Source organism: Medicago sativa, chromosome 1 (genome assembly GCF_051527215.1).
Source record: "Medicago sativa cultivar Bolivia chromosome 1, Bolivia_mono, whole genome shotgun sequence".
NCBI lineage: Eukaryota > Viridiplantae > Streptophyta > Magnoliopsida > Fabales > Fabaceae > Medicago > Medicago sativa.
The window spans coordinates 32,766,193-32,787,169 of NC_140749.1; the positions used below are offsets into that span (position 1 = coordinate 32,766,193).

The following is a 20,977-nucleotide window of genomic DNA, read 5'->3' on the forward strand; positions in this document are numbered from 1 at the left end:
CCGCTTCATCCAATGATGCAAATACTAATCAAAGCAACAACCCTCCTATTGCTTTACTTAGTACCATGGTGTTTAAAGGATAACTGTCATCCTAAATTTAGAGGCAATCATATATATGAATACCATTTTTGCACTTTGAAAATACCATTTTTGCACTTTGAAAGAGAGAATATGGAAATATGACTTCTTTTTTTTTAAAAAAAAAAAAAAAAAAAAAACATAATTTTATTAGACTTCATCATCACAAGAAGTGAACAATGGGCACAAGTAGCAAAACAAACATACACAGCCAAAGGAAAGGGGCACTACTGAAATAAACCTATATCCCCAAAAAGAAAAAACACAAGCCTCCCTAGCAACAAACCAGGCACCACAACCAGTAAACACAGTTAATATATTGATTCCATTCATTAATTCAGATAGAATTTTTTTCCTTTGCACTTTGACAGGCTTCGTGAACATGACATTTTTTTTTTTTTCAGAAGGGTTGGAACGATCAACAATTAAGATAAAACATTTTTTTAAACGGAGCACTAGAAGAGAACAAATAACTAAACACCAGAAGAGTTTGAAGAGAAAATATCATAAAAAGAAGATATTAACATAACTAGTTAGTAGTTATATCTTCTTCATCACTAATCACTAAACCCTAACAACATCAAAGAGCCATCATCTTTTTGAACGCCTCAAAGTTAACTTTTCCATCACCGTCTGCATCGGCGTTGCTTATCATTCTCTGGCAGTCACTCAGAGAGCACTTCTCACCAAGTTTATTAAGAACAATGTGCAGCTCTTCGGGAGAGATGAAACCGTCTTTGTCGAGGTCGTATAGGTCGAAAGCATAGCGAAGTTCGTCGTCTGTTCCGGCAGCAGCATTATTGCAATGGAAATCAGTTAATTCTTTGAGATCAATGTAACCGTCACCGTTCTGATCAATAGGTTCCATCATCCTTTTCAATTCTTCAGATGACGTTTTGGAGCCAAAAGTCGAAAGCATTTCTTCCAACTCCGAGACAGAGATCCTTCCATCACCGTTCTTGTCGAACTTGTTGAAGATGTTGCGAACCTCGTCGTCCATGGCCTAGTTGCTTTTTCAGTGAGCCTAGAGAGGAAAACAAGGTTTTGCAACACTACACGACACGCTAATTAGGGTTTGCAATTTTGTTTCTTTTTCCTCCACGAGGTGATTTATATAGACTGTGCGTTTAAGTTTCACGCGTTTTCTTGTGCAACGCTAGTTAGGGCTAGGATGTGGGAAGGAACTCTTTCGTAGGCTAAATTCAAATTTCATTAACTATTTTATGAAAAAGTAAATTTCATTCTATTTATATAAAAGTAAATTTCATTCTATTTTATGAAAATTCAAATTTTTAGGCTAAATTGTACACCCTCCATCTCAAATTATAAGTCGCTTTAAAAAAAATTAGTCACAAATTATAAGTCATTTTACAATACAAAAAAAACATTAATGTTATTTTTTTTATTATACCATTAACTATTTATTACTCTCTCATTTTATAATATTTTTATTTATCTTTCTCAGACCATTTATTAAGTACAATTTTGTAAAGTAATTCATAATATCTTTCATTGACGCTCGTACTAGGTTTATCACCTTGACGTCCGACTCAGTCTTGTCACATACAAATGATTCCACAATTAGCCACTCCGCATAGGGCTGATATCTTAAATTAACTACCTACTTTTTAACGATAGTTTTACTTTCTATTTAGTTCTTATATTAAGTTTTTAGAACTATTTCAATACCGTTTATTTGATTTTCATCTATAGGAATGATAGTGGAATAAAATGAAGAAACATATGTGAAAGATCTTGGTGGTTTTATTGCTTGTGAATATATATATTATATGTCGTTATATACTTGCTTATTACATTAGATTTTTATTTTGATGATGTTTAATTAGCTAGGTTATTTGATGATACTTATCTAATGTTAGTTATAGCCTAGAACATGTTAAAGCACCTAACACTTATTGCCTCATTGTGTCATATGGTTCTTGGATGTCAAACATGTTCATATATGTGTAGAAATCTTCCTTTTTTAGTGGCAAAACTTTTTTCTAGATGTTTGATTCAATTCAAATTTTTTTGATTTGTATCAATCATTCTCTTTGCCCTTGTTTCTTGTGTGTCAAGCATTTTGATTCGATTCATGATTTCTTTAATCGTATCATTGTTTTCTTATGGTGCTGTTTTTTGGTATGTTGATTTGAATCACAATCTTTTGAATCGTATCAACCTTCATCTGGGTTACTTTGTTCGATTCAAGCTATGTCCAGACTTTTGGTGATTTGAATCACTGCGTTGTTTTTTGCTAGAATTTTGCATTTGCCACTCATTTCTATATATAGATATATCCTCGCAACTCCCAAACCACTAAGTCAATTACAACTATCTCTCTTGAGTCTTCAAACCTCTCTTTCCACTAGTTCTTCAAATTAAACACTTTTTCTAGGAATCTTTGTGGTCTTTGAGTCATAGATTGCTAGAGTGCTATATGGATTGTATATTGGTTTCATTCAAGGAACTTGATTGGAAATCAAGGGTCTAAAGAGAATAAAGTGGTTTATTTCCACCATCAGGGATTGAGGATTCTTTATAATCTTATCAAGTTCAAGGGGATCCAAGCTCTGAACATAGCAAAGAAGAGTTCGAGGTGAAGAACTTCAAGGATTGCATGGAACTTTGAGGATTCAAAGACTTGGAGAATCACCATTTTCAAGGGTTACTTGAAGATTGAAGGATGTGATTGCTTAGGATTAAAGATTAGGGTAATTGAGGAAATTCATTGTAATCACAACAATTGTAATCAAATTTCAACGAAAGTGGAAGTCCTTGATGGAAAAGTATTCGATCACGAAGAGTAGACATACCCCAAAGCGAGGACAAAAGAGGAAACTACTATAAAATTCTGGTGTTATTCTCTTCTCTTTCCTCTTTAATTTTGTATTAATTGATGTATATGAAGTTCAATGATTGTTACTAGTTGATTTAATTGTGATTCTTTTTAAAACTTGACATAATCTTATTTCATTGAATTAAGATCCTTTTGAATTCAAATTGATCACAATTGAACTTCAATTAGGGTTCTAATCATTAATTCATATACTTTGTGTTCCTTAGAGTTAGTTTGTTTTATTCCAATTAGGTTTGGTTTGAGTTTGTCTGGTTTTGTATATTGTGCTTGTTGAATATTGATAATTGATTGTATTAATTATTATTCCATATTTGAACTTCTCAATCCATTGTGAAACTTAGTGTTATATTCATCCAACTTATTTCTAATACTAATAACAATGTTAAGAAAAATTGTCAACCCTAATTCTACAACTATTGGCGCCAAGGACTCTTTGGTGTTATTGGTCCACTATATTTTGTCCCATATTTAATGCAACCACAATTCACAACAGCTGATTCAGCTTCAAAACGCCTCTATTTGATGAATGCAAACAATCATATACATTGGTATCCCAATTTTCAATTCAATGAATGGTCGTTTTCCAAGAGTTGGATGCAGAAGTTCAGGAGTTGTCAGCCTGCTATATATTCATCCATTCAGAGTTTCTGATGCTCCTTCATCCGTTGCTGTTGCGGGTTCATGGTGTATCAACATAACATCCAAGCTATGCTTTCATATCAAATGTTGATAGGTGGTTCTCCAAAGTCTAAAACTTTTTTATTCATGATTTCTACTTTTTTTTTTATTATTGCAGTGATCCAAATAATGATCTGATTTTTTTTTTATGTTTACAGCACCATTGTATCCCAATCCAACTACTGATATGGAGATTAGGATAAATAACCTTCGTTTGAAATACCGCACCTATATGGTTGAGATGGACGTTGATTATGTGGGTTGTTTGTTTATTTATTCGTTGCTTATTCTCCTGATATTAAGGTTTTTTTTATGTTTTTGTGTCCATCTAAGTTATGGCATTGTTTTGCTTAGGGTGCAATAATGCTTCCTATGATGTTTTCGGATGATTTTGGAGACCAGATACAGCAATATGCAACTCTGGTGGATCCAAACAACAATCAATTCGAGGTCCTGGTGGAGAGGAACAATCAGGGGATTTATCTGACTAGGGGCTGGCGCGCTATGCGTGATTTTTACAAGTTACATCTTGGTGCTTGGATTACAATTGTCTGGATGGGGGAATGGAAGGTTTGATATTCGAGTAAAGAATAGGTTTGGTAAAAGGGTTCGTTACCCAACATTTACGCCACCAATGGAATTCAAGGTTGAGCGCAGTGCTGTTCCGGTTGTTGTTGACTGTTTGTTCCCCGACCTATTTTGCATGATGAGTATAACTTTTAGCTTACCTATGAGAAGAAACTTGGTTATGAGGATGTTGCGTCTGGGTGTTTGGTATGGTTTATTGCATTTGCGTGTTTTTTTATCCCATTTGTGTGTAATTGCCTAATAAAAATTGCACCCTCTTTTTCCTGACAGGAACTGGTGGAATTTGGTTTTGCTCATATGGCTTTGAACAGAGAAACTACTGCTATTGGGTTGGTGGATGATAATGGAAACCTTTGGGATTGCACTCTCCAGTTTTCAATGACTCCTCATCCAAACTTCAAGATTGGTGGAGGGTGGGATCGGATGGTTAAGGCTCGGAGAATTAAGGAAGGTGCTCGTGTGGTGGTTGGGGCTCCAGCCGTGGGGATGAATTTTACTCTCTTCATTACTTGGATCCGTCAGTAGCAAAGGATATTTTGGATTGTTGTGTGCACAAGTGTTGGATGGTGGTTGTTGCTTGCCGTTTTCGTTATGTTTTTTGATAAGGCTATGTTTGTCGCCGTTTAGTATCTTTGAATTTTTGGGATGCCGTTTAAATTTAATAAGACTGTGTTTGTGACAATCATTTGTGGGTATCTATTTGCATCAACGATTTGTGTTTAATTATTCTGCGCGTGGTCAATTGGAAATCTTGAACTCCACTTTTTTATGAAACAAAACAATAGGATGATACACCAATTGGATTTCCAGCAGCCACATGCAAGACAAATCATTATGCAGATAAAGTTCAAAGCAAAAATACATTGTTTTAATTTGGTGGGTATTAATATTAAGACTTGCCATACCAATTAAATGAATGATTAATACCTCCTTTGTGAGTGAAAGTTTGATGAGTAATATTATTTAATATTTGTAAAAAAAGTATGTTTCATAATCCAATAAATTTATTGCTTGCCATGCCAATTAAAAGTCGGTATGTTACGTATATATGCAAAGAATGTAACGCATGGCTATCAAGAGTTAGGTGATGAGATATAGTGTGTAAATTTTAGTGAATCCAAATGATATGGAAATAACATTTTAATTTTTATTTTTTGATTAGTATGGAAATTTAAATGCACCCATCTAAGCATATTGTGTCACCAAACTCATAATACCATTGATGATTTGATACGCTTTTTTTTTATTAGCGACTTTAAACCTTACATAATTAAATGCATTCCATGATGACATCAGCAAGGCTCTTGCATTTGGAAAATAAAGGTGGTCTGAAACGGTCACTATTTAGAAGTGCAAGCATTTTTTCCTTCCCATTTCCCCAATAATTAATTTATATAGCATGATATGATATGTGGATCCATTTGTTTATCAGAATTTATGGATTATATGGAAAGTTTTCCACTTTTGTTCATTTTCCCATAACCGATGAATGTGGAACATTATAAAATAGTGCCGAATTAATGTCGTTTGGTAATTTAAGGGATTCCATAATTCTCTGTGTTTCCTATAAATATTCAATAGTAGAAGCTTTGCATCTTAATCTTTTGAAACATCTGGACTTAAGAAAAAAATCCCAACGAGGATATGGCACCCATATACACACCTGTTTCAGCAATAGTTGCAGGCAAGATTAAGTTGAATCTCAAGGTTCGTGTTTTGCGCCTTTGGTCCGTTCCAGACCTCCACAATGTTGATGAAGAATGTTTTGTTCACATGTTGCTATTGGATGACAAGGTATGATCAAAATTGTAAATTTCTGAGATTTAAAAGTTCCCTTTTTGGATTCAAAAGTGTTTTCAAGATTTTTCTGTTGATGCATTTCCAATATACGTTCACAGAATGGGAAGATTCAGGCAAAAGCCAAGAAAAGTTTGATACCTAAAGTGAAGGGGCTGGTGACAGAGGGTTGTACCTATGAAGTGAAAAATGTTTTAGTTACGCGCAATGACCCAAAATTCCAGACCACCCGTCATAGATATAAACTTAATTTGTTGCACAATACTTCTTGGAAAAGATTGGATGATGATGCTATCCCTAATTACCATTTTGACTTCGCAAACTTCGCAGTAATTGTGCAATCTAATAATGAAGGGCAATACATTGGTAAAAAGAGTAATACTGTTTTGAAAAATGCGATAATTGTCATGTATATGTTTTTTGTAATTAGGGATATTCATTTTTATTGCAGCTGTTATAAGACATATTGTTGAGAAAGATGAAATGAAGGACAAAGAGGTGAATGGGAGGACCAGCAAGCTAATTGATCTGACTTTGGAGGACGAAGGGTAAGTCGTGATTCATGCTGATTATTTTGGACTTATGAATGCGTTGATTCATTGCAATTCGTTTATTAGCCTTTGACAGCGGCAACCGAGTGCATCTTTCGCTATGGGGTGCATACGCAGTGACAATGAATGACTTCCTTTAAACAGAGGATCAAATTATGTCGCCAGTTGTTGTTATTCAATTGGCAAAGTTGAAAAAGTATTATGATATAATGGGAGTCTGTAACGCATTCCATGGTAAAAGATTTTGCTTGACAATTCTTTGCCGGACATTGTTGAGTACAGAAAGAGGTGACTATTTTGAATTTTTGTTTGTGCAGTTATTAAAGATTTCCAAACTGGTGGCTTGATTTGATTTGTATTTCACCAGAATTGAGGGACTTGAGACCCAAATGACACAAGGCATTAGTCAAGCGTCAGGTTCCCTTTCGGTGCCATTGGCAGATGACCTTATGCAAACAAAAATGATGACAATTGAAGATTTGATTGAGTCGTAGGAGGTATATAGAGTCACTGTTTATTATTATGATGTCTTTGTAAAGTTTATAAACATGTTAATTGAATTATAGTTATTGTCTTAAAAATGTAGAAATGTAGTGGAGTTGTCTTGGGAACCGTCTGTGATATTGAGTCTGAAAACAATTGGTATTATGAGCATGCACCAAATGCGCAGGAAGAGTTACAATTGTTGTTGGTCGTATGTTCTGTTCTAGATGCAAGCAAAGTAGGAATGCGGTGCCAAGGTATCTTCCTTTTTGCAGAAAATTGTATGTTAGCATACTTTTGAATTGTGATTGTTTACATATAAATGATATGCAACTTCAATGACCAGGTACAAAGGCCATGTTCATTTGATTGACCCCATTGGGTCGACGAGCTTCATTCTTTTCGATCGCAATGTTCAAAACTATGTTGGTAGGAGTGTGCAAGATCTCATTGAAATTCAGAATCAGGTTTGTGCATTTCTCATAATGTGTTTGCACTATAATTCAAGAGTTATGCATATTTTATATTAATGCTGCATCATTTTTATCTCGCAAGGACAACAACCAAGGTGATTATCCGTCGGATCTGAACGTTTTTATTGGAAAGGAGATGCTGTTTAAGGTGGAAATAACGGATGGTAACTTATTGCACGGTTGGCGTAACTATTCTGTTAAAAGAACTTCTGATGATGCTGATCTAATTGGTCGTTTCAAGGTTTTACACAATGCTAAGGTAGAGGCATCTTCGTGTCTTATATTATCAGTAATTGATTAATTTGTCATGATTGTCCAATTAATTAAATACTCCGCAATTGTTTAGTCTTGCGCAGAAGAGGTTGTTGTAGAGGACAGGTTACCGGAAACTGTTCAGGATTTTGGCCCATTTACCCCACTTGAGGTATGTTCTGTTGCATTAATGATCATGTGTAATTGGGTATTTTAATTTCGTTAATTTAACACCAATTCAATGTGTTCACCCAGAAACAACATCTTGAAGCTGGAGATTCTACCAATGGTGATACCTCGCAGACAGAGGTCAACAACACTCCGTGTAGCAAGTTGAAGAATAAAAGATCATCCGAGGACGTTGAAACACCTTTGCCCAGTCATGAAAAAGGAGACCTCTCTACAAACTCTAGGAAGACAAAATCTGTTAAGATCAAGAAAGAGAAGTTAGGATAAAAATTTATGGCTGGCTTAGTCATTTTCTGTGCTCCATTTGTTGATCTGCTTTGAAACTTTGCACATTTAGACCTCATATCTTTATATGGCTGAGTTTTGTAATAAGGTTTGATGCTTTTGTTTTGGATTTCAAAGTGACATGTGGTGATTTGCGTTGTATGTTTCGGAAATAAATTATCTACTCAATTTTCTACCGTTTAATAATAAGCAAAGTTTGCAACGATCCAAATAATGGTGCCATCTTTTAAGTCATGTTGCCAGATTTTAATATGAAGCCTTTTCGTAACCATATGCTCTCTTTATGGAAGTTTGATTACGTTAAATGATGCAAAATGATCTTCGCTGCATTCTATAATATCGTCAGCTGATGAGAATTTCTTTTATCCACTAAGTAATAGGAGTTGACAGACAAATCAGGCTGTCCAAATATTGATGCCTTTTCTTTGTTGCTATTACTAAAAAATGTGCATATTATTTTGAGAAAATGATTAGTTAATTTTAATTCATATTCTTTCCCTTCATCAAAATGGAGTGAATGTTTTTCATTTTAAGATCTGATTTTTTACTAAACATTGTTTGGTGTATTTGAAACAAGGAATGAGTGGTTGGGGTTCACGTTTTCATTTTAATTGGCCCATCCATATCCTTTTAGCAACCTATTTATTATTGATAGTATAGTTACTCATTCCTTGGTCTGCAAATGTATTCTTCAAAAGTGAAATATTTTGCAGGAAATGTACAATATTTTGTGAGAACTTTTGGATGGCACAGAGTTTTGATGCTCTCCTATTTTCATGTGTTATTTTTCAATGTATATGACCATTTGATACATGAATTAAGTGGTATTGTGGAGTTTGCAGCGCTGTTAGATTTCAGATTTCTTTTATTTATACATGCTCTCTATTTCCTTTTTTGGAGAAGCAAAATAAATCTTTTTCATTTATTACATATTTACATTCCTATTTCTTTCTCTCAACTTGTCTCTGCATCAATATCTCAATGACGATGAAGAACAAAAACTAAGTATTTGAATGGTTGCTAAATGTCGGAAACGCTTCGCTGGAACACAAAGTCTTTTGAATTGTACGCACTTTAAGGAGTTGAAACAAGATTGAAATAAAATTAAATTGCTAACATTGGAATTTCAAATTAAAGGTGATTTACTTTGTCCCACAGAATTTCTGAGTTTTTAATCGAACTCTTTTCTAAATGAATTGAGAGGATGGAAATCCTTAAGTTTCGTTGCATCCCATTTTCTTAAGTTGATACTAAGGGTTGATTAATTTCTCATTATCGTAAAACAATAAAAAACAATATGTTTAAAAGAAAAAAGAAAGAAATGATATGGTAATGAATGCAAACGATTTGTTTGACTTCTTCAAAAAAGGAAATAGAGAGCACATACACCAAATAATTTCTAGCCTTAGATTGAATTTAAATAGATGGTTAAGATTTGGTGTCAAATTTAGTTTGACACCATGGTGTCATTTGATCCTATCCCATATATATATATATATATATATATATATATATATATATATATATATATATATATATATAATGATTTTAGGGAAACACAATGTATGAATTTTATTAAAAGCAGAACCACATAATATGCAAGTGATATGGGCAGGTTCGGATTCAAACAAAAAAATTTGTCCATTATTAACAGCGAGAGTGTGCAAGATGCACAACTAAAGCTCGCGGGCACAAAAAGGAAATTACAAAAGGCACCGATATACCGAAAAACCCCAAAGCCAAACCCCTATAATCCGCCTAAAAAACAAAATAAAAAAAGCCTTCTGATAGCAAACAGACCGCATGGAGGAAGCAAAAAACAGAAACATCACCATAGATTGCAGAAACAGAAACAGCAGAAGCCGCAACTGAACACAATTGAGGCTGAAATATACAAATGGCAGCACCGGAAAATAGAAACAGCAGACGTCGCTTACCCCAGCCTCAACCTGAAGTTGCAAAAAACTTCCCCCTACCGCAAAAGGCACTCTTTTGGGTTCCACCGCGATTCATAGAACAAAAAAGCCGGCGAACTCAAATGGCTCAAACACCAACGCCATGCCAACACCTTAATATCATCTACTAACTCCTAGACTTGATTATAAGAAGCAAAATATATTGGATTGTATAATAGTAAGTACTCTAAGTTGCGGCATTCTTGAATCTCGACCAAAAATAAGTCCTTTATTTTGTAACAGTATGGTTAATGAGAACTCTATTCAACTACATTATTGTTATCAAACAACAAACAATAAACAGAAAAAAAAAACTCTATAGTAGAGGTAAACTACTAACTTTAAAAAATAATACTAACGTACTATGTGATTTTTTATATTGAAGGGGATTCTAACTAAACATTTTGGTTTCTTTTTTTACATTTTAATTAACTTTGAAGAGTCTATTGAAATCCCTTCATGTACTTCCAAGTAGAAATCAACATCTAAATATTCGCAAGGATATTAGTGGAATAATAAAGCCTTCAAGGTATCAATAGATTTACTGTTCCATTCATTGATTTCTCTATGTATTTGGAACAAATATAACTTATTTCAATTTGCTTTTTTTCTCCTTCAGAATAACGTTGCTTTTGGGACCTCCAAGTTCTGGAAAAACGACAATAAGAAGATAAACCCACCTCTTATCTATATTTTCTATTTTATCAAAACCATGGCATTGAATTGGTATACATGGTGGGACTGTTCAACTTTCAACTACCATCAAATGAACCTGTTGAGTTGGAGCATTAAAAACTGCAGTTATTCATATTTAGTTGGTGCAATCCACTATCCCAATTGGTGGAACAATCAATGCATACATTCAATTGTGTTGTGCTTTTGCAATTCACTGATATATTGGTTATCCTAATCACTTAATTTCTTGCATTATCCTTTCAGATATTCAGGAAACAGGAAAGGTGACTTATAGGGGGTGAAACACAGTTACTAATGTCATAATAAGCTCAGGCTATGCTTTTTATCATTGTTGATCAGAAATGGAATCTACTAAAAGGCGCAAAACCAACGGTATGTAATTTTGATTCATAATTTTAAATAACATGAAGGTAGCATAGTAGTTTTTGTTACTATAAAAGTGACAAGTTGTGTCGCAATCCTTAATCAGTGTTCTTTAATGTAGTTGACACTCCATCAACACATAGAGACAATAGAACTTTGTCGTCAGATAAAGCAGGCCTCAAACCAGTTGCTCTTGGAAAATACAATCTAAGGCATGTGGGAAATCAAGGTAGTGGTCTCAGAATTCAAAACATATGCCCAGAGGACGTCACACCGGCAATTTCCAATCAATACACTTATGATAATGAAGGTGCTCACATGTACTGAATTATTGTACTGAAGTATAGACTTATAATGACAAAATATATAATACCTTTAATGTCCTGTTTTTCAAAAATATTGTCTCCCTGTTTCGTTAAATTTTGTGAATTTGTCATTCTTTTTCTTTAGGAGATGACGTTGATATGAGCAATAGTGAAACACTGTCGGATGAATCAGATGTCGATGAAATTGAACCCCCTCATGATTGGTTTAATTGCGCACAAAATAGCGAGCAGTATGATGTTCCTGATAATGATTATGGTAGGTTAAAAGAATATATTTTGTTCGTGCATTTCTCTTGAGTGAATAGTTTTCTCTTTTTTATGTTAATATGATCATTTGCTTGCCACAGAAGGCACGGAGGTGATGGAAAACAGCATGTCATCTAAAAAAAAGGACAAGACGCAAGAGAACAAAATTATTGGTTGAATCTGATACAGTTGGTAAATTTTCAAAATTGCTTACCGATTATGTCGAACTTATTAATATTGTTTTTTTAATTGATTGGATGAGACACTCTCAAATTATTAATGTTACGCATGTCTCCCTTGATTATTCAGAATATTTCGATGTTGGGGAACCGCGGTATGTTTGTAAGGATTGCAACGCATTAATGTGGCATGAAGAGAGAGCAAATAAAAATAAGCGCACGTCAACACCAAAATTTTCTATGTGCTCCATGCAAGGAAGGATAGAGATTGCACCATTCTCCCGCCTACCTCAATCCCGACATGAGTTGTATTTTAAAAATGGTAGAAAGAGAAAATATTTTTTGGATAACATTAGATCATTTAACAGCATGTTCGCCTTCACTTCAATTGGTGCAAAGATCGATAAGACCAAAAACAATGGCAGGGCGCCACCAATTTTTACAATGAATGGAGAAAATTACCACCAAATCGATAGTTTGCTGCCTAAACCAGGGGATCAACCTAAGTTTGCACAATTGTATATATATGATACTGATAACCAGACTCACAATCGGATGGCAGCCATGAGGTAATTTTCTCATTTCAACGAATATGAGTACATGTTTTGCTTAACTTAGTTACTAAATTATTGGTCGTTTTAATTTAATATCATAATATAGTTCTTATTGCAATATCCTGAAACATACCTTGAGACAATACATGTCATGATAGTAGTATAATATGAATATTGCTAACACATACTGTGATAGTGGAAATGTTTGATAGAATATTATAATTGATTATCAGTGTCATCTTGGCACTAAATATTATGGTTATTTTGATGTAGAATGGACGACGATAGAAATTCTTTGAGGTCAAGTATTGTTGACGAGTTAAGGCATATGCTTGATGGCGCAAATTCATTTGTTAAGTCATATAGGTTGGTGCGAGATAAATTACTTCAGTCAGAAACTCCAACTATAAAGCTACGCTTATTGGGCAAAAGGGGATACGATGATCGGCGTTATAATGCACCAACTGCATCAGAGGTAGCAGCGTTGGTTGTAGGTGATTATGATACAGCGGATTTCGAAAGGGACATCGTTGTTGAGTGTGTATCAGGTCAGCTCAAACGTATATCCGTTTTTGAGACATCATACCTACCACTACAATATCCATTAATATTCTCTCGCGGTGAAGATGGTTTTCGACTAGGTATTCGATTTTCGGAAAAAGAAACAAAGAATCCCATAAAAAAAATTTGTATCTGTTTTATCTTGGTTTTCGGGTGTCAAACATTGATTACGTTTGAACCTTTTTAACCGGTGATATCTTATTTTTTCTTGGGAAGGGAAAAAGTAAGCAAAACCCTTGAGAATCGAGGTCCGGGAGTTGTTTTCGCTACGGGAAGGTGTTAGGCACCCATAACGACTATAGTATCCTATAGGAACCGTCTTTAATTTCTACGCACGCGCTTTATTTTTAAATGCTATTTTGAAAGTGATATTAAGCCTAAAGGTTTTCTAAGTGAAGAATTGGAGGGAGAAGGAAGTGTTTGAATTTTTGTTTTATTTGAATTGAAGGAATTTTGTTCCTTGCCTACGTACCCGTTTAAGGGATCAAATCCACCGTAGTTCTCTTCCAAAAATGTTTTTTGTTTTTGTTGGTTGATTTTAAGTTTGAAAATTGTATTTTGAAGAATAAGAGAGAGGCCTCAGGGGCATAAGGTTGTGAAATTGTGAGGTTGAAATTAGTTATTTGCAAGATATGGTCTAAGTATTATTAAGATTCATTAAGATTTTGATTAAGAAAAAGAAAAGGAAAATTCAATGGGATTTTGATCCCAAGGTTTATTAAGAAAATGATTTGAGTGAAGTTGTTCATATTTTTTGGAAAATTGATTTTTTTAAGTATAAAGCCTAATCATTCATCTAAACATACAATCCTAAACATACATCTAAACATGCATATTCTAGCTATATACCTAAAGTGATGTGTGTGCATGTGTCGGTGCTTGTGTCGGTGTACATTATTAGAGTCCATTGTCCCTTACATCATTGGCCTAGATACATTCTATGGTCTTGCAAGAATTTAAAATCATTGGGGAAAAATTACAAGATATCTAATTATTACACACTAAGTGTTGCATGGATTTAAATGGTAAGAAGTGGGATGGAGATAGGATGCTTATGTATGAAACCAATAGATGAAATGGTTAGTAATATAAGGCATAAAAGAATAGAGATATAGGTAAGTAAAGCTATCATAACAAAAAGGGAAAAAATGGATATAAAATAAGCAAAAGTAACGTATAATAGACCTAAAATTCTTCACCAAGGCAAGGCTTAACTATGACTTATAACTCTCATGGTTCAACATATTTTCAAGACATGAAATCCAGGGTTTAAAATGAGAATCTAAGAGTTATAGTAAGCCTTACATTTTAAATTGAATTTAGACCTATTTACACTATTTATTCACCAACATTACTTGCAAAGCAAGCAAGTAAACAACATATGCACATTTTCAACACAAACACAACATTCAAGCAGTAACACAATTCCACAAGATCATACACCTTGAATTATAACCATCCATCAAGACAAGGAATCAAGTCATGCAATTTTCAAAGACTTTTTAATATGAAATTCAAGTAATAATGCATGAAATTGTCACAATATTTTTCATCAAAGTTTTTAGTAAACAAGTAACACAAAAACATCACAAAATTATCAAGAAAACATATGTATATTTCATGGAATTTTATAAGACAAATTAGTCATGACAGGGGTGCAATTATCAAAGAAAGAATGTGGAAATAGCAAAAAACTGGAGAAAAACGAAAATCTGCAAAGGGACAGGTCCAGGCCCAAAGGAAAGTGGATCCTGGATCATCCAAACGTATCAGGGACGTTGGATTGATCCAGGATTCTAAACCCTAGATCAAACGGCGTACACAGATGGTCCAGGAGTGAACCAGACCGGTTCGAATGAACCAATTCGGTTCACTCCAATATAAAACAAGGGGGACCGGTTCAAGATCATTCCCAACCCTAGTTTTCTCTCTCTTCTCTTCAGACTCCCTCATCTTCTCTCGTCTTCTCTCATCATTTTCACTCGTTCCTCATGATTTTCACACATCAAACATGATTTTCAAACCGTAAACTATGAATCAATCCACAAATCAACATAGAACAAACACGAAGCACTTCGATCTTACTATTTTCTGAAGAAAGTTGTTCAAACCGTTCGATCTTGACATTTTTGAAGAAAAAGAGTTCGAAACGTTTCGATCTACATGTTCTTTGAAGAAGAACGTTCAAAACGTTTCGATCTACATGTTTTGCACAGGTTTGATTTTGGATCTTTACGGTTTTCTAGGGTTTCAACTTTCTTTTCGAAATTTCTTGAAACAAAACCCTAATTCGAACTACTTTCTTCACTGATTATGGATTTGAACCTAAATTTATGAAATAAACGGTGAATCTTGGACGATTTATATTTCTAGGGTTTCGTCCGAACTTCTTCGAATCTTTTTCAAAATCTTTCTTCGATTCACCGTTTATCTTTGATTTCAAACCTTCGATGATGATTATGAGCAAAAACGAGAAGGTTTTTTGAGTATACCTGGATTTGTTTGGAGATTCGAACGAAAGATCCTTGAGCAAGCTTCTGCTTCTTCTGGTAAGCTTCGAAACCGAAAATAAATCGGTGTTTTGATCTTCTTCTTCTTCGAACTGTTTTGATTTTGCTTCAATTTCTCTTCTTCTCTCTCTCAAATCTCTGTGATCGTATGATTCGTCACTCCAGTGACAAATTCATGCTTGAATTGCAGGGAACAAGCTCAATGATGATGATTACGCAACGTAATCACTGAGAGTTTGTTGAATCCGAAAATATTTTGATGAATTGCAAGCTTTTGATTTTGATTCTTGGAAACTTGTGTTGATTTTTGTGTATTTGGCAATGAATTGGTGAACTTGTGATGGTTTTGATTCGAATTTTGTGAGGAATTGGTGTGATTTGGTGTTTATTACCGTGGTTGAAATTCTGTTACGGTGGTTTTTGTGGTGGTGGGGATGTTGGTTACGGTGGCGAGGGTTTCTGAAGAGAGAGAGAAAATCTGTTAGAGTTTTGATGATGTGTCCTTTCTGGAATGGTGATTCTGTGCTGTGCATTGATGACTTGGCCCCTTATATAGGCTACCATGCGTATCTGTAGGCCAATGAGGGCCTGCCACGTGACCATGAGTCTGTAAATAACTTTGGACCATTCTGCAATTTCCAGGACTTAAAGGGTTTTCCTGCAAACAAAATGTTAAGGACCAATTTGCAATTTATTGAAATTAAAGGACTGGACTGCAATTGACTCAATAAGGACCTAAAGCAAAAAATGACTTAAAATTCGAAATAAACAAAGAAAGGTCTTAAAAGTAAAATTTAAAACTAGGAAAAGGACTTGAATGCAAATTTTGGAAATTTGAGGACCTTTAGGAAAAAGAAGGAAAATTAAAATAAAATTGAATTAAAAATTGGTAAATTTGACTAGACGTAAAGTGAAACGATTAAAATTGACAAAACGGACTAAAACGAACCAATGGCCCAAATGAGGTACTTTAAAGTAACCTCTCTCTGCCGAAATTTCGTGTGAAATGACCAAAATGCCCCTAGGGCTAAAACGACTAAAAATGACTCAGATGCAATTTTAAAATGGATTTTTAACAGGAAATTAAAGCAAGACCTTATTCAAACAAATTTAAAAGACTCAGAGACAATTTTAAGAGTTTAAACAGAGTTTTGTCACATGAAAAGACTAAAATGCCCCTAGGGGCAAAACTGACTCAAAATGACTCCAAATGCAATTTTTTTTTTTAAAATGGATTTTGACATGGGATTGAAACAAAGACTTATTCTAACCAATTGAAGAGACTCAAACAATTTTTCAAAGATTGAAAGAAATTTTAACATAGGTAATGACTAAAATACCCTTTTATGTGAATTTTACAAGTAGCATTGAAATAAAATGCAGAGAAAGATGTAATTGATCAGAGACAGTTCAAATGACTTGAAATGCAAGAAAAGGAAAAATTGAGTTAGTATTTTTAGGTCCAAAATTAGGGTATAACAGTATCAATGAAAGAGTGGTTTGCGTACAAATTGCAACAGAGGGTCGATGATCAAGGAGCATTATTGTATTCCAGAAAGTTGTTACAATAGTTTTGTTGCGATGGATTTAGCATGATCGAGTCTTGGCGGTTAAAATGGTACCGTGATCACCAAAAAGATGTTAGAGCTGATATGTACAAGGGATTATATGATGCAGTGCTTAGAGGCGAGAACAATCCAAGTTCGATGGGGAAAAAGGTTGTGTTACCCGCATGGTTTGTCGGTGGTGCACGCTACATGATTCAGAATTATCAAGATGCAATGGCGATATGTTCTTGGGTTGGTTATCCTGATCTTTTTATTACATTTACATGCAATCACAAATGACCGGAGATGGTTGCAAACTTGAAGAAACACAATTTGAAACCAGCAGATAGGCCTGACTTGGTGAGCAGAATTTTTAAAATTAAACTTAATCATTTGATTCAAGAGATACGAAATGGAAAGATATTCGGCAAAGTCAAAGCAGGTTAAAAAAAACTTGCTTTTATGAATCACCATATTAGATTTACCGTTTTGTGTAAGTCATTATTAGGTCTAATCCATTGTTATTTTAATATCATGCAGTTATTTATATGATTGAATTTCAAAAACGAGGACTTCCTCATGCTCATATTCTGGTGTTCCTCCATCCCGATTTTCGAGTTGTTCATCCAAGTAATATTGACAAGATAATATATGCTGAAATACCTGACAAAGAAAAAAATCCCGAGCTCTACAATATTGTCTCATCCCTTACAATACATGGACCGTGTGGTGATGAAAATATTAATTCACCGTGTACGATAAATGGGAAGTGTACGAAGTATTTTCCGAAAAGATATGTCGACAACACCGTTATTGATGCTGACGGTTACCCTGTTTACCGAAGAAGGGACAATGGTGTAACTATTCAAAAAGGTGATTCATTTGCTGATAATAGATATGTTGTCCCATACAACCCACAATTGATGCTGAAGTTTAATGCACATATTAATGTTGAATGGTGCAATCAATAACGTTCTATCAAATATTTGTTCAAGTACGTTAACAAGGGTCACGACCGAGTGACTGCTTCCTTCTATGGGTCTGGTGTCGAGTCTTGCGATGAAATTAAAATGTATTATGATTGTCGCTATTTGTCTACATGTGAAGCTGTTTGGAGAATTTTTTTCTTTTGATATCAATTACAGATATCCTTCCGTAGAGCGATTGAGTTTTCATTTAGAAGGGAAAGAGCCTATTATGTTTGAAGATGATGACGACTTAGAGGATGTTCAAAATAAACCACATATTCGTGACACAAAATTTTTGGCATGGATGGAGGCAAACAAGGTATATGCCAATGCAAAAGATCTCACTTATGGGGAATTCCCACTGAAATTTACTTGGAAGGCGTCCCAACATAGATGGTCACCAAGACAAAGAGGTACATCAGTTGGAAAGATTCACTTTGTACCACCAGGGTCTGGGGAGAAATGTTACTTGCACACCTTATTGAATTATGTAAAGTGCCCAACTTCTTATGATGAAATTAAAACAGTCAAAGACATCAAGTACGACTCATTTAAGGAGGCTTGCTTCGCTTTGGGTTTGTTGGAAGATGACAAGGAGTTTATTGATGCCATTAACCAGACATCCTTTTAGGGAACCACTAATTTTATGAGAAAGTTATTTGTTATGTTGCTGGTTACAAATCAATTTGCACGGCCAGAGGTAGTATGGTCTAAGACATGGCAGAATTAAGTGATGATATAGTGTATCGCCAAAGACGCATCTTCCGTTTTCCAGGTATACATTTTTTCTGCTATCGATGATTGTATTATCTTATGCTTCTTGCTTAGAATGAAACGATGGCATGATAAAGATTGTATCCTCACTTCATAGCCACTGATATACCATGATATAAGAATTGCATTGTTTATAGCACATCACGGCACACTTCCACAATATGGACATATATGATGTTTACTTAATTTTTGATGTTGTTTATATAATGAATACGATTATTTATGCAAATGAAAATTTATTCCAAACAATTATGATTTGCATTGTATGCCAGGTTTTTTTGATGACATGACAAGTGATTTGTTTGTGAAACACTTTGTTTTTCCATACAACTAGACGAAGAACAAATAAAAAGCTATGCCCTTGCAGAAATTGAAAGGCTACTACAGTCCCATGGAAAAAATTTCAAGGAACACTATCCCTCTATGCCAAGAACTGATGTGGCTATAAATAGTGCTGGCCTTAATAGATTGATTTATGATGAATTGAGATACAACAAAGATTCATTGAAAAAGGAGCATGATCGGTTGATGTCAATGATGACTACTGAACAAAAAAGTATTTACGACACTATAATGGCCAGAGTTGATGCAAACAAACAGGGTTTATTTTTTTTATATGGGTACGGTGGTACAGGAAAAACTTTTATTTGGAGAGCTATGTCATCTGCATTGAGATCCAAAGGACAAATTGTTCTAACAGTAGCATCAAGTGGTATAGCAATGCTTCTTATTCCGGGTGGGAGAACTGCCCATTCCAGGTTCCATATACCATTCATTGTTGACGAATGTTCAACTTGCAGCATTGAACCATTAATCCCATTGAGGCAATTGATATTGCGCGCAAAACTCATAATATGGGTCGAAGCACCAATGATGCACAAACATTGTTTTGAAGCTGTTGATCGTAGTTTTCGGGATGTATTCAAATAGATTAATAATGGGAGGATGGACATTCCGTTCGGAGGCAAGGTTGTCGTTCTAGGTGGTGACTTTCGAAAAATTCTTCCAGTGGTTCCTAAAGGAACCAGACAAGACATAATAAACGCAAGCATCAATTCATCACGTCTCTGGCGTCATTGTGAGGTTTTAACTCTAACTACCAATATGAGACTTTTGCACAGTTGTTCAAGTGCTGATGTCGATGAATTAAAAGAATTTGGAGAATGGGTATTGGGCATTGGTGATGGTGTTGTTGGAGATGTATGTGATGATGGAATTAATGTACATATCCCCGACGACCTGCTTATCCATAGTTCAGGTGATCATGTTGCATCTATTGTAGAATGCATTTACCCTTCTATTTTGCATAATATGAATGATATATTTTGACGCCAAAGAATTTGATTGTCGAAGAAATTAACAATTATGTTATGTCTTTGATACCCGGTGAAGAAAGGGCATATTTGAGTTGTGATTCACCTTGCCCCAGTAGTACTGTTGCTAACAGGCTTGATGATGTTCACACACCAAAATTTTTGAACAAAATTAATGCATCAGGTCTACCTAACCACAAGATCGCATTAAAGGTAGGAGTTCCTGTTATGCTGTTGAGGAATTTGGACATAAATGCTGGCTTATGCAATGGAACACACTTAATAATTACAAGAATGGGAAGATATATACTAGAAGGAAGGGTGATTTCAGGAAGCAACATTGGGGACAAGGTGTATGTGCCTAGACTATCATTGCAACCTTCAGACACTAGAATTCCATTCAAGTTCCAACGTAGGCAATTTCCTATTACTGTTTGTTTCGCAATGACCATTAACAAAAGTCAAGGTCAATCAATAAAACAAGTTGGCGTATACCTACCGCAATCTGTATTCTCTCACGACCAATTATATGTCGCAGTCTCTAGGGTAACATCAAGGAAAGGTTTGAAAATACTCATAACTGACGAAAATGGAGATTGCATTGATAACACAACCAATGTCGTATACAAGGAGGTGTTTCATAATGTATAAGCTTCTACATGCAAGGAACCAATTCATAATTCCACCAACCTTGAACCGTCATTTTAAATTTTTTGGATTTGTCATAATATACTGTATTTTGATTTCTTAC

The 20,977-nt window shown here is 34.7% G+C and overlaps 2 pseudogenes; one reads left to right on the top strand and one right to left on the bottom strand.

Moving 5' to 3' along the window:
• Positions 1-572: 572 nt before the first annotated feature.
• Positions 573-1,130, bottom strand: LOC146954407 (putative calcium-binding protein CML26 pseudogene; annotated as a pseudogene).
• A 2,526-nt stretch (positions 1,131-3,656) lies between these two features.
• Positions 3,657-20,977, top strand: LOC146954408 (uncharacterized; annotated as a pseudogene).